Below are 12013 nucleotides of genomic sequence, written 5' to 3'. Positions count from 1 at the left end.
TTGGGGCCCCAAGCGACATTGTGAGATTATGCCACAATAGGATAGCAACAACAAGGCAAGGCAGGCAAGGCAGGCAAGGCAAGGCAAGTTTATTTATATAGCACCTTTCAACACAAGGCAATTCAAAGTGCTTTACAAAAATGGAAGACATTTTAAAAATGGCATTTAAAATCATTAAAAAGAAAAGATAATAAAATAAACATTAAAAGAAAAAATACATGGATAAAAGTTACAGTGCAGTTTAAGATGTGAATAGTTCAATTAAAAGCAGCGGCAAAAAGAAAAGTCTTCAGCCTGGATTTAAAAGTAGTAAGAGTTGCAGCGGACCTGCAGGTTTCTGGGAGTTTGTTCCAGATATTTGGAGCATAATAACTGAACGCTGCTTCTCCATGTTTAGTTCTGACTCTGGGGACAGAAAGCTGACCAGTCCCTGAAGACCTGAGAGTTCTGGATGGTTCATAATTTAGCAGTAGGTCAGACATGTATTTTGGGCCTAAACCATTCAAAGCTTTATAAACCAGCAACAATATTTTGAAATCTATTCTTTGACACACAGGAAGCCAGTGTAAGGACTTCAGAACAGGACTGATCCACTTTCTTAGTGTTAGTGAGGACTCGAGCAGCGGCGTTCTGAATCAGCTGCAGCTTTCTAATAGATGTTTTAGTGAGACCTGTAAAGACACCATTACAGTAGTCCAGTCTACTGAAGATAAAAGCATGGACAAGTTTTTCCAAATCCTGCTGTGACATTAGTCCTTTAATCCTAGATATGTTCTTTAGGTGATAGTAGGCTGATTTAGTAACTGTTTTAATGTGACTGTTGAAACTCAGGTCAGAGTCCATGACTACACCTAGATTTCTGGCTTTATCTGTTGTTTTGAACATTGCAGACTGAAGCTCAGCGCTAACTTTTATACGTTCTGCCTTGGCTCCAAAAACCATTACCTCAGTTTTATCTTTGTTTAATTGGAGAAAGTTCTGACACATCCAGTAATTGATTTGTTCAATGCACTTACTCAGTGTTTGAATTGGAGCATAATCTCCTGGTGAAATTGTTACGTAAATTTGTGTGTCATCCGCATAGCTATGGTAACTTATTTAGTTGTTTTTCATTATCTGAGCCAGTGGTAGCATGTAGATGTTAAAGAGAAGAGGCCCCAAGATGGAGCCTTGAGGTACCCCACACGTCATATTTGTCAACTCAGATGTGTATTTACCTATAGAAACAACGTTTTTTCTGTCCTTTAAGTAGGACTCAAACCAATTTAGAACTGTTGCCGAAAGTCCCACCCAGTTTTCTAGTCGGTCTAGTAATATGTTGTGGTCAACAGTGTCAAATGCAGCACTGAGATCTAATAATACTAACACTGAAGTTCTGCCACTGTCTGTGTTTAAGTGGATGTCATTGAAGACCTTTACAAGAGCAGTCTCAGTGCTGTGGTTTGGACGAAATCCTGACTGGAACACATCCAAACAGTTATTTAAATGCAAGAAGTTACTCAACTGTTGAAATACAACTTTTTCAATGATTTTACCTAGAAATGGCAGGTTTGATATTGGCCTGTAATTGTTCATTACTGAGGCATCTAGATTATTCTTTTTTAAGAACGGTTTAATGACTGCAGTTTTCAGGGCCTCTGGAAAAATACCTGAGTGAAGAGATGTGTTTACTATATGAAGTAGATCTGAGGCCATGCAAGGAAAAACATCTTTGAAAAATCCTGTTGGAATAATATCAAGGCAGCAGGAGGAGGATTTCAGAAGTTGAATAATGTCCTCTAAGTTTTTACCATTAATCTGATGGAATTGTGTCATGGTGTTTGAATTGATATTAGGTGGACATAGGGACAAAACATTTGCTGTACCTGATGTAGAGGCACTGACTGCTTGTCTGATTTTCTGAATGTTGTCAGTGAAGAAGGAGGCAAAATCATTGCACGCCCTGGTGGATAGAAATTCAGATGCTACTGACACTGGGGGGTTAGTTAGTCTGTCGACGGTAGCAAACAAGGCACGTGCGTTGTTTTTGTTTTTGGTAATGATGTCAGAGAAGAAAGACTGTCGTGCGTTTTTCAATTCCAAATTATAAAGGCCAAGTCTCTCTTTATAGATTTCAAAGTGAACCTGGAGATTTGTTTTTCTCCACCTGCGTTCAGCTTTTCGACACTCTCTTTTTTCTGTTCTCACGGTCATGGCCTTTCTCCATGGAGATCTTTTCTTCCCAGACACTTCCTTTACCTTAGTTGGAGCAATGGCATCTATAACATTTTTAATTTTTGAATTAAAATGATCTACTAGCTCATTTACTGAGATGTTAGCAGGGGCAAGTGTGGATGAGAAATTATGAGTAAACATTTCCCTAGTATTTTCAGTTAAATATCGCTTTGTGGTTACCTCTTTCTGAACATTTTTGTGAACAGAAATAGAGCTCTCAAAGAAAACACAGGAATGATCAGAGAGTGCAACATCAGTCACCACAACCTTTGAGATATTCAGACCCTTTGAGATAATTAAGTCCAGAGTGTGCCCCTTATTGTGCGTGGGCTCCGCCACATGCTGAGTCAGTCCATAGTTATCAAGAACACAAAACAGTTCTTTAGCCCCTCTGTCCTGGGGGTTGTCAACATGGATGTTAAAATCACCAACAATGACTAAACGGTCAAAGTCAATACACACTATAGACAGCAGTTCAGTAAAGTCATCAGAAAAGCTTGCACAGTATTTGGGTGGTCTATAGATATTTAGGAACAGAGCTCGAGAGGAGCATTTCAGCTGAAGGGCCACATATTCAAAAGAAGCAAAGTCCCCATAAGATGTCTTCCTGCATTGAAGGGAGTCATTGAACAAAATAGCAACTCCACCCCCTTTCTTATGCATTCTTTCCTGACTCATAAAACTAAAGTTGGGAGGGGTTGATTCGATAAGAACAGCTGCACTGTTATTTTGTTCAATCCAAGTTTCCGTTAAAAACATAAAATCGAGATTGTGCTCAGTGATAAAATCATTGATTAAAAATGTTTTTCCTGCCAAAGACCTGACATTTAATAAAGCTAGTTTAAGTTTGTTAAATACACTATCAGTAAAAAATGTTGTGACAAGCTGTGGCTGACATGGAATCACTGCTAAATTTGATAACCTCACACAAACGTTTGAGCACTTCCTGTTTCTAAGCTGATTTACCGCTCTTAATCTATTACCTATCAACACAGATATCGGCAAAGCTACAGGCAGGAAGGGCCCCGGCATGTGCTGGAAAGAGTTGAGAGTGCCATATGCCCTTGAGCCTGGACCCAGCACATATCAGTAAAAGTTTGTTGCGTTTTGTACACACACATCCTTATCAGGCTTCGGAGACTGCAGATGCTTTCTTGAAGGGAGGGGAGGTGGTTGACGTAGGCACGGTGATGAAGACGGGGGAGACGGTGCGCGTCTCTGCTTCTGTGATTTTGGTGGGCGTTGTGGAAGGGCGGGGGTAAAGGACATGCTGCCAGGGGGGGGAGGTGGTTGACGTAGGCTTGTCTTCGGTGATTTTGGTGGGCGTCGTTGAGGGGCGGGGGTAAAGGACATGCTGCCAACCCTGCATATCGCCTTCATGCGGTCATCGAACTCCAGGGGGGAGGGCGAGGGTGAAAGGGTGAGCGGAGAGTAGAGAGAGCTGGGGGATGAATGAAGAGTATCCTCAAAGGCGTTGACAGGGGGGGTGACGGGCAGTGGAGACTCCTCCATTTGTGTCATAGGTCTCCCATAATCAGAACATTCCTCAGGCGGGTGCAGTGATACTTCTTCAGGGTTTTCTGCGCGATGTGTTGTGTCTTTCTCCTGTTTTGATTCCTCTTGCCGCTTGTCCTTGGCAGAGGGAACAGATTGCTGACGCAGGCAGTTGAATATGTTAGAGATAAACAATTTCACTCCTGACTTGTTCAGGCAAACTCCATCTGCCTTAAAAAGATGTCTGCGATCCCAGAAAAAGTTAAAATTGTCAATAAAATGGACAGAATGGTCAGTGCAGGCAGCTGAAAGCCACATGTTCAATGCAAACAGTCTGCTGAATCTCTCCACTCCTCTTCTGACTGGCGGTAGAGGGCCACTGATGAACACCTCCGCATTTAGAGAGCTGACAGTTTCCAACAGACATTTAAAGTCTTCTTTCAGCGCTTCTGACTGTTGTTTCACAACATCATTTGTTCCAACAAGTAGTCAAGATAGTCAGTTTAGCTTCGGTTGCTATGCTAACATCACCCATGTTATACCAGAGAAACTTTCATAACAGCGTTGTGATGCCAAACAGCGTCAATTCAGACTGACACACATTCACTTAAGGGGAACTGGGGATATGTATCAGCTGCTTGTGTGACAGTCAGACAGTGAATACTTTAGAGCCGTGTGAGCTAACCCGGAGCTAACGGGAGAATAAACTCCCGTGGAAGAGCAGCCAGCACTGCAGCGGTCGCTAAATGAAACACATTAATAAACAATGAACCACGGCACTCTGGAGAAAAGTATAAGCTTGGAGAAGTCGTTGTTGTGCGCGGAGAACTGCGCACAAGCCGAGCTCATAAGCCGAGGCCCCCTGTGCAATGTGAGGCCCCATGCAGCCTGCATGATCGGCCTGTAGGGAGGGACGGCCCTGACTTCTACTCCACTACAGTTCAGAGGTACATGGTGTACCTTTAATCCACTACATGTATTTAATCCCTTTAGTTACTTTACAGATGTGGATGAATGATGTGAAATATAATCAAGTGTTAAATCAGACTTTAGTTCCACCTGGAGTAAATCCACAAGCTACCCTGCAGTATACAAAGTCATTCAAACTAGCTGCACCTTTACCAGCTTTGAGAACACTTTCATGATCAATCATTATAAAACATATATATATATTATTCTGAAATGGACCAATCTGCACAATGACTACTTTTACTGTCGCTACTTTCACTATATTTTGATGAGAATACTTTTCTACTTTTACTTGAGGAACATTTTGAATGCAGGACTTTTACTGTAACAGAGTATTCCTACACTCTGGTACTTCTACTTTTACTCAAATACAAGACCTGAGTACTTTTACTTTGACTGTAACAGAGTATTCCTACACTCTGGTACTTCTACTTTTACTCAAGTACACGATCTGAGTACTTCTACTTTTACTCAAGTACAAGATCTGAGTACTTCTACTTTTACTCAAATACAAGACCTGAGTACTTTTACTTTGACTGTAACAGAGTATTCCTACACTCTGGTACTTCTACTTTTACTCAAGTACACGATCTGAGTACTTCTACTTTTACTCAAGTACACGATCTGAGTACTTCTACTTTTACTGTAACAGAGTATTCCTACACTCTGGTACTTCTACTTTTACTCAAGTACACGATCTGAGTACTTCTACTTTTACTCAAGTACAAGATCTGAGTACTTCTACTTTTACTCAAGTACAAGATCTGAGTACTTCATATTTCAGATACTACTCTCACTTCTTAAGGATCTCATTATCTCTGATCTCCAGTTGGTCCATTTGATTTGAATGAACAGTTCATTGCCTCTCTATCAGATGTTAACCTGTAACCTCTCTATCAGATGTTAACCTGTAACCTCTCTATCAGATGTTAACCTGTAACCTCTCTATCAGATGTAAACCTGTAGCCTCTCTATCAGATGTTAACCTGTAGTGTGTAGCCTCTCTATCAGATGTTAACCTGTAGCCTCTCTATCAGATGTTAACCTGTAACCTCTCTATCAGATGTTAACCTGTAACCTCTCTATCAGATGTTAACCTGTAACCTCTCTATCAGATGTTAACCTGTAGCCTCTCTATCAGATGTTAACCTGTAACCTCTCTATCAGATGTAAACCTGTAGCCTCTCTATCAGATGTTAACCTGTAGTGTGTAGCCTCTCTATCAGATGTTAACCTGTAGCCTCTCTATCAGATGTTAACCTGTAACCTCTCTATCAGATGTTAACCTGTAACCTCTCTATCAGATGTAAACCTGTAGCCTCTCTATCAGATGTTAACCTGTAACCTCTCTATCAGATGTTAACCTGTAACCTCTCTATCAGATGTAAACCTGTAGCCTCTCTATCAGATGTTAACCTGTAGCCTCTCTATCAGATGTTAACCTGTAGCCTCTCTATCAGATGTTAACCTGTAACCTCTCTATCAGATGTTAACCTGTAGCCTCTCTATCAGATGTTAACCTGTAGCCTCTCTATCAGATGTTAACCTGTAACCTCTCTATCAGATGTTAACCTGTAACCTCTCTATCAGATGTTAACCTGTAACCTCTCTATCAGATGTAAACCTGTAGCCTCTCTATCAGATGTTAACCTGTAGCCTCTCTATCAGATGTTAACCTGTAGCCTCTCTATCAGATGTTAACCTGTAACCTCTCTATCAGATGTTAACCTGTAGCCTCTCTATCAGATGTTAACCTGTAGCCTCTCTATCAGATGTTAACCTGTAGCCTCTCTATCAGATGTGAACCTGTAGCCTCTCTATCAGATGTTAACCTGTAACCTCTCTATCAGATGTGAACCTGTAGCCTCTCTATCAGATGTTAACCTGTAGCCTCTCTATCAGATGTGAACCTGTAGCCTCTCTATCAGATGTTAACCTGTAGCCTCTCTATCAGATGTGAACCTGTAGCCTCTCTATCAGATGTTAACCTGTAGTGTGTAGCCTCTCTATCAGATGTTAACCTGTAGTGTGTAGCCTCTCTATCAGATGTTAACCTGTAACCTCTCTATCAGATGTTAACCTGTAACCTCTCTATCAGATGTAAACCTGTAGCCTCTCTATCAGATGTTAACCTGTAGCCTCTCTATCAGATGTTAACCTGTAGCCTCTCTATCAGATGTTAACCTGTAACCTCTCTATCAGATGTTAACCTGTAGCCTCTCTATCAGATGTTAACCTGTAGCCTCTCTATCAGATGTTAACCTGTAGCCTCTCTATCAGATGTGAACCTGTAGCCTCTCTATCAGATGTTAACCTGTAACCTCTCTATCAGATGTGAACCTGTAGCCTCTCTATCAGATGTGAACCTGTAGCCTCTCTATCAGATGTTAACCTGTAGTGTGTAGCCTCTCTATCAGATGTTAACCTGTAGTGTGTAGCCTCTCTATCAGATGTTAACCTGTACCCTCTCTATCAGATGTTAACCTGTAACCTCTCTATCAGATGTTAACCTGTAACCTCTCTATCAGATGTAAACCTGTAGCCTCTCTATCAGATGTTAACCTGTAGTGTGTAGCCTCTCTATCAGATGTTAACCTGTAGTGTGTAGCCTCTCTATCAGATGTTAACCTGTAACCTCTCTATCAGATGTTAACCTGTAACCTCTCTATCAGATGTAAACCTGTAGCCTCTCTATCAGATGTTAACCTGTAGTGTGTAGCCTCTCTATCAGATGTTAACCTGTAACCTCTCTATCAGATGTTAACCTGTAACCTCTCTATCAGATGTAAACCTGTAGCCTCTCTATCAGATGTTAACCTGTAGTGTGTAGCCTCTCTATCAGATGTTAACCTGTAGTGTGTAGCCTCTCTATCAGATGTTAACCTGTAGCCTCTCTATCAGATGTTAACCTGTACCCTCTCTATCAGATGTTAACCTGTACCCTCTCTATCAGATGTTAACCTGTAACCTCTCTATCAGATGTTAACCTGTAGCCTCTCTATCAGATGTTAACCTGTACCCTCTCTATCAGATGTTAACCTGTAACCTCTCTATCAGATGTTAACCTGTAACCTCTCTATCAGATGTTAACCTGTAGCCTCTCTATCAGATGTTAACCTGTAGTGTGTAGCCTCTCTATCAGATGTTAACCTGTAGTGTGTAGCCTCTCTATCAGATGTTAACCTGTAGCCTCTCTATCAGATGTTAACCTGTAGCCTCTCTATCAGATGTTAACCTGTAGCCTCTCTATCAGATGTTAACCTGTAACCTCTCTATCAGATGTTAACCTGTAGCCTCTCTATCAGATGTTAACCTGTAGCCTCTCTATCAGATGTTAACCTGTAACCTCTCTATCAGATGTTAACCTGTAACCTCTCTATCAGATGTTAACCTGTAACCTCTCTATCATATGTTAACCTGTAACCTCTCTATCATATGTTAACCTGTAACCTCTCTATCAGATGTTAACCTGTAACCTCTCTATCAGATGTTAACCTGTAACCTCTCTATCATATGTTAACCTGTAACCTCTCTATCAGATGTTAACCTGTAACCTCTCTATCAGATGTTAACCTGTAACCTCTCTATCAGATGTTAACCTGTAGCCTCTCTATCAGATGTTAACCTGTAGCCTCTCTATCAGATGTTAACCTGTAACCTCTCTATCAGATGTTAACCTGTAACCTCTCTATCAGATGTTAACCTGTAACCTCTCTATCATATGTTAACCTGTAACCTCTCTATCATATGTTAACCTGTAACCTCTCTATCAGATGTTAACCTGTAACCTCTCTATCATATGTTAACCTGTAACCTCTCTATCATATGTTAACCTGTAACCTCTCTATCAGATGTTAACCTGTAACCTCTCTATCAGATGTTAACCTGTAACCTCTCTATCATATGTTAACCTGTAACCTCTCTATCATATGTTAACCTGTAACCTCTCTATCATATGTTAACCTGTAACCTCTCTATCAGATGTTAACCTGTAACCTCTCTATCAGATGTTAACCTGTAACCTCTCTATCAGATGTAAACCTGTAGCCTCTCTATCAGATGTTAACCTGTAGTTTGTGAATATAAAATGGAAGAAGATAAAACAGAACAGAAGAACAGTTTGATTAGCGTTAGCCGCCGTTAGCACCAATGAGACAGTGAACTGGTGTTTTAATATACATTTATTTGATTGGATTGATGACAAACAATCCTGGTCGTATCTGGGTGACAATAGAGATTTATTTTTATCAAATAATTTCCAAATGTAATAATGTTACAGTTTAACGTATGTCCTGAGTAAAGGTAACACAACGACAACACGTGCATTCATCAGCCTCTCATTTACTGTACAGTTACTTTAATTACATTTAATGGTTCCATATTTAAACACTCCTCAACCCCAGTGAGGTGTTTCAGGATGACTGCTGAGCTTTCTGTCAAAGCACCGATGTAAGGTCTGATGGAGGTCTGATGGAGGGCTGATGGAGGGCTGATGGAGGGCTGATGGAGGGCTGCAGGGTTTCCTTTAGAACATATCTGTCAGTTTTCCCAGGCCTCCCATAACTCCTGAAAACATGACAGAAAAGACAGTTATAAAACATACCAAAAACACCTATAAAACCAGTCATTTTAGTTCAAATACAGATTATTAGATATTAGAGCTAACAGGTGGTCAGATCCATGGCCGATGTTTTCTGAGGTTGGCGATGAATCGCAGGGCCGGTTGATGAACTGTAGCTAACCGCTAGCTAACTGCTAAGGATAGCCTCCCCACCCACAAAATAAAAAAATAGGGTGAAAATAGCAAGCTTGCTAACGGTCAGTCTGTAGACACGTTAGCTTGTTGGCTTAGCTATGATGCTAACAGGACAACAAGCTAACACTGGGATCTCCTCAAAGTGACCGCACAATCCTGTAAGATGTGTAATATCTTTATTTAAAACCCATAAAGTAGGGAACACCTTTAAAATTAGGAAAAACTCAAAACTAAAAACAAACTGAGTCAGCCTTATTTAGCTTGCTAACGGTGCGCTGCTGCTAACATGCACTTTACATCTGGAAGGGCTAATGTGGTGTGCTAACGTAACGCAACATCTTGTGAGCGTTAGTGCAGACGATGTCTTTACAGCCAAACTGGAAATGACCCCAGTTTTTTGGTAACTTTTGGTTTTGTGACGTTATCAGTGAAACAAGCTGAGCTTACGTTAGCCGTTAGCTCGTAGCGGCTAAACTCAGTCTCCACCAGCGAAAACCTGATTTTCTTTTAACCTAAAACTTCTTTATTTTGTGTTTTTACTGCTTTAAGTCAGAGAGGAGGTGAACTCTGGATCTTCAGTAATCAGAGAAACAAGCTGAGCTAACCTTAGCCATTAGCCGTTAGCCATTAGCTCGTAGCGGTTAAACCCAGTCTCCACCTGAGGAACTTGCTTTAAATCAGAGACCTCTGGATCTTAGAAACACTCAGATCGACTCACCTCCTCCGTCGTCTTTTTTGTCGTCTTTTCCCGTAACGAATGAGAGGGCGTCGTCGAGACCCAAACCCTTATCTTCGTCTTTCTTTCCCCCTCCGAGGTTCATCAGTTGACCGATCGCTCCCCCCTTATCTGCCTCAGTGTCCTCTTTCTTGTCTCCACCCATAGCTTTCTCCACGATGTCCTCCACAAAGTCCCCTGCAGAGCGAACACAGGTAAGAGGTACCATTAAGAACACAAGATACATAAAGAGGAATGAATGCATGATTAAAGAAAACATGGAAATACCCCAAAACAATATATATATTTTTTAATTAAAATAATGTGATAAATTAAGACGAATTTAAAAAAAGAGATATAAATAAATGTGAAATTAAAAATCTAAAAATCTAAAAAAGCAAAACATTTTATTTTATAACAAAATAAATAAGTATGAAAAGAATTGGGAATAAAAAGAGCAATTCATAAAAAAAAAAAAATGTAATTAAATGATAATTGTTGAATTCTAAGGAAAGGTAATAAATAGAAACAGGTTGCAAGGCTTTCATTCAGTAATAGAATATTTGATCACAACAAATTGGAAAGTTGGAAAAATCCCTGTATCTCCACTTTGACAGGATATGAGTCGTCATCAAACACTCAACACTTATATATTTAACATTTTAGACAACTCACTTATTCTTATTATTTCTCAACCTCGATCTAAAACGGACTTCTGCATGTTTCATCATAATAATAATAAACACCATATTTACATTTATATAACAGGGTTAACATCATTATTATTTATCATTGCACTATAGTGTGTAGAGTATATTTAGTGTCTTTGTTCAAATCTATATCAATTATATAGATTTGTAAAAAACATTACATCGATTTTAATTGTATTAATATTATAACTTGTAATATTGTATCAGTGCTATTCCACTCCACATTGATGTGTGTTTACCTTATTATACATATATATTTGAATAAAGGGTGCATTTCCCTCGCTATGTTTATCTACATATATTTCTATATAATGTACTCACCGGCCTTCTCTCCGACCATTTTGGCGACCGTGTTTCCACCGAGGTTTCCCAGGAAGTCCATGTCTGCAGAGTGTGTGTGTGAGTGTGTGTGATGGAGGACGTCTGCTCTTCTTATAGCTGCAGCTGGTAGAACAGGTGAGGCGACAGCTGCCTCGCCCAGGTGAGGAATCAGGGGAGGAGCCAGGGGAGGAGCCAGGGGAGAAGCCAGGGGAGGAACCAGGGGAGGAACCAATCAGGATCAGGTTCAGGTGTGTCTGCAGAGAAAGTGTTTTAAAACCTGTGTGTGTGTGTGTGTGTGTATGTGTGTGTGTGTTCCTCCCTTCTGAAGAATTTAAAAAAGGCATCCTGACTCACCAAACCTTGTTTATTCATGTTCACAAAAAGACTCCGTGACGATGAGGAGGATGAATGATTGAGCGATGTGTCATTAAAGAGGCCTCATTCTTCTTCTGTGGTGGTGTTGCCTCTCTTTGTTTACTTCAGGAAAAGTGACGCCTGTTGAATTGACTAGTTAATGTTGAATTGATCTGTGTAGCATCATATGCTGCTTTGCTGGCGCTGTATTGCACTTAACATCACACTGCACATGTGACATGTGACATGTGACATGTGACATGTGACATGTGGTCCCTCCTGGTCTAGGGGCGCCAGGGGAGTAACAACATGTACTAACAACAGAGAGAGGAGACTGATCTCTGAAGACACAAGGTCATGTTTTCATTAACCAAAAAGTAAAGAGGGCTCACCATCATGATGATGATGATGATGATGATGATGATGATGATGATGATAATGATGGTGATGATGAAGGGGATGAAGAAGGGGATAATGGAG

The sequence above is a fragment of the Trematomus bernacchii genome, unplaced genomic scaffold (genome assembly GCF_902827165.1).
Source record: "Trematomus bernacchii unplaced genomic scaffold, fTreBer1.1, whole genome shotgun sequence".
In the NCBI taxonomy this organism is placed as follows: Eukaryota; Metazoa; Chordata; class Actinopteri; order Perciformes; family Nototheniidae; genus Trematomus; species Trematomus bernacchii.
This window is presented reverse-complemented; position numbering follows the sequence as displayed.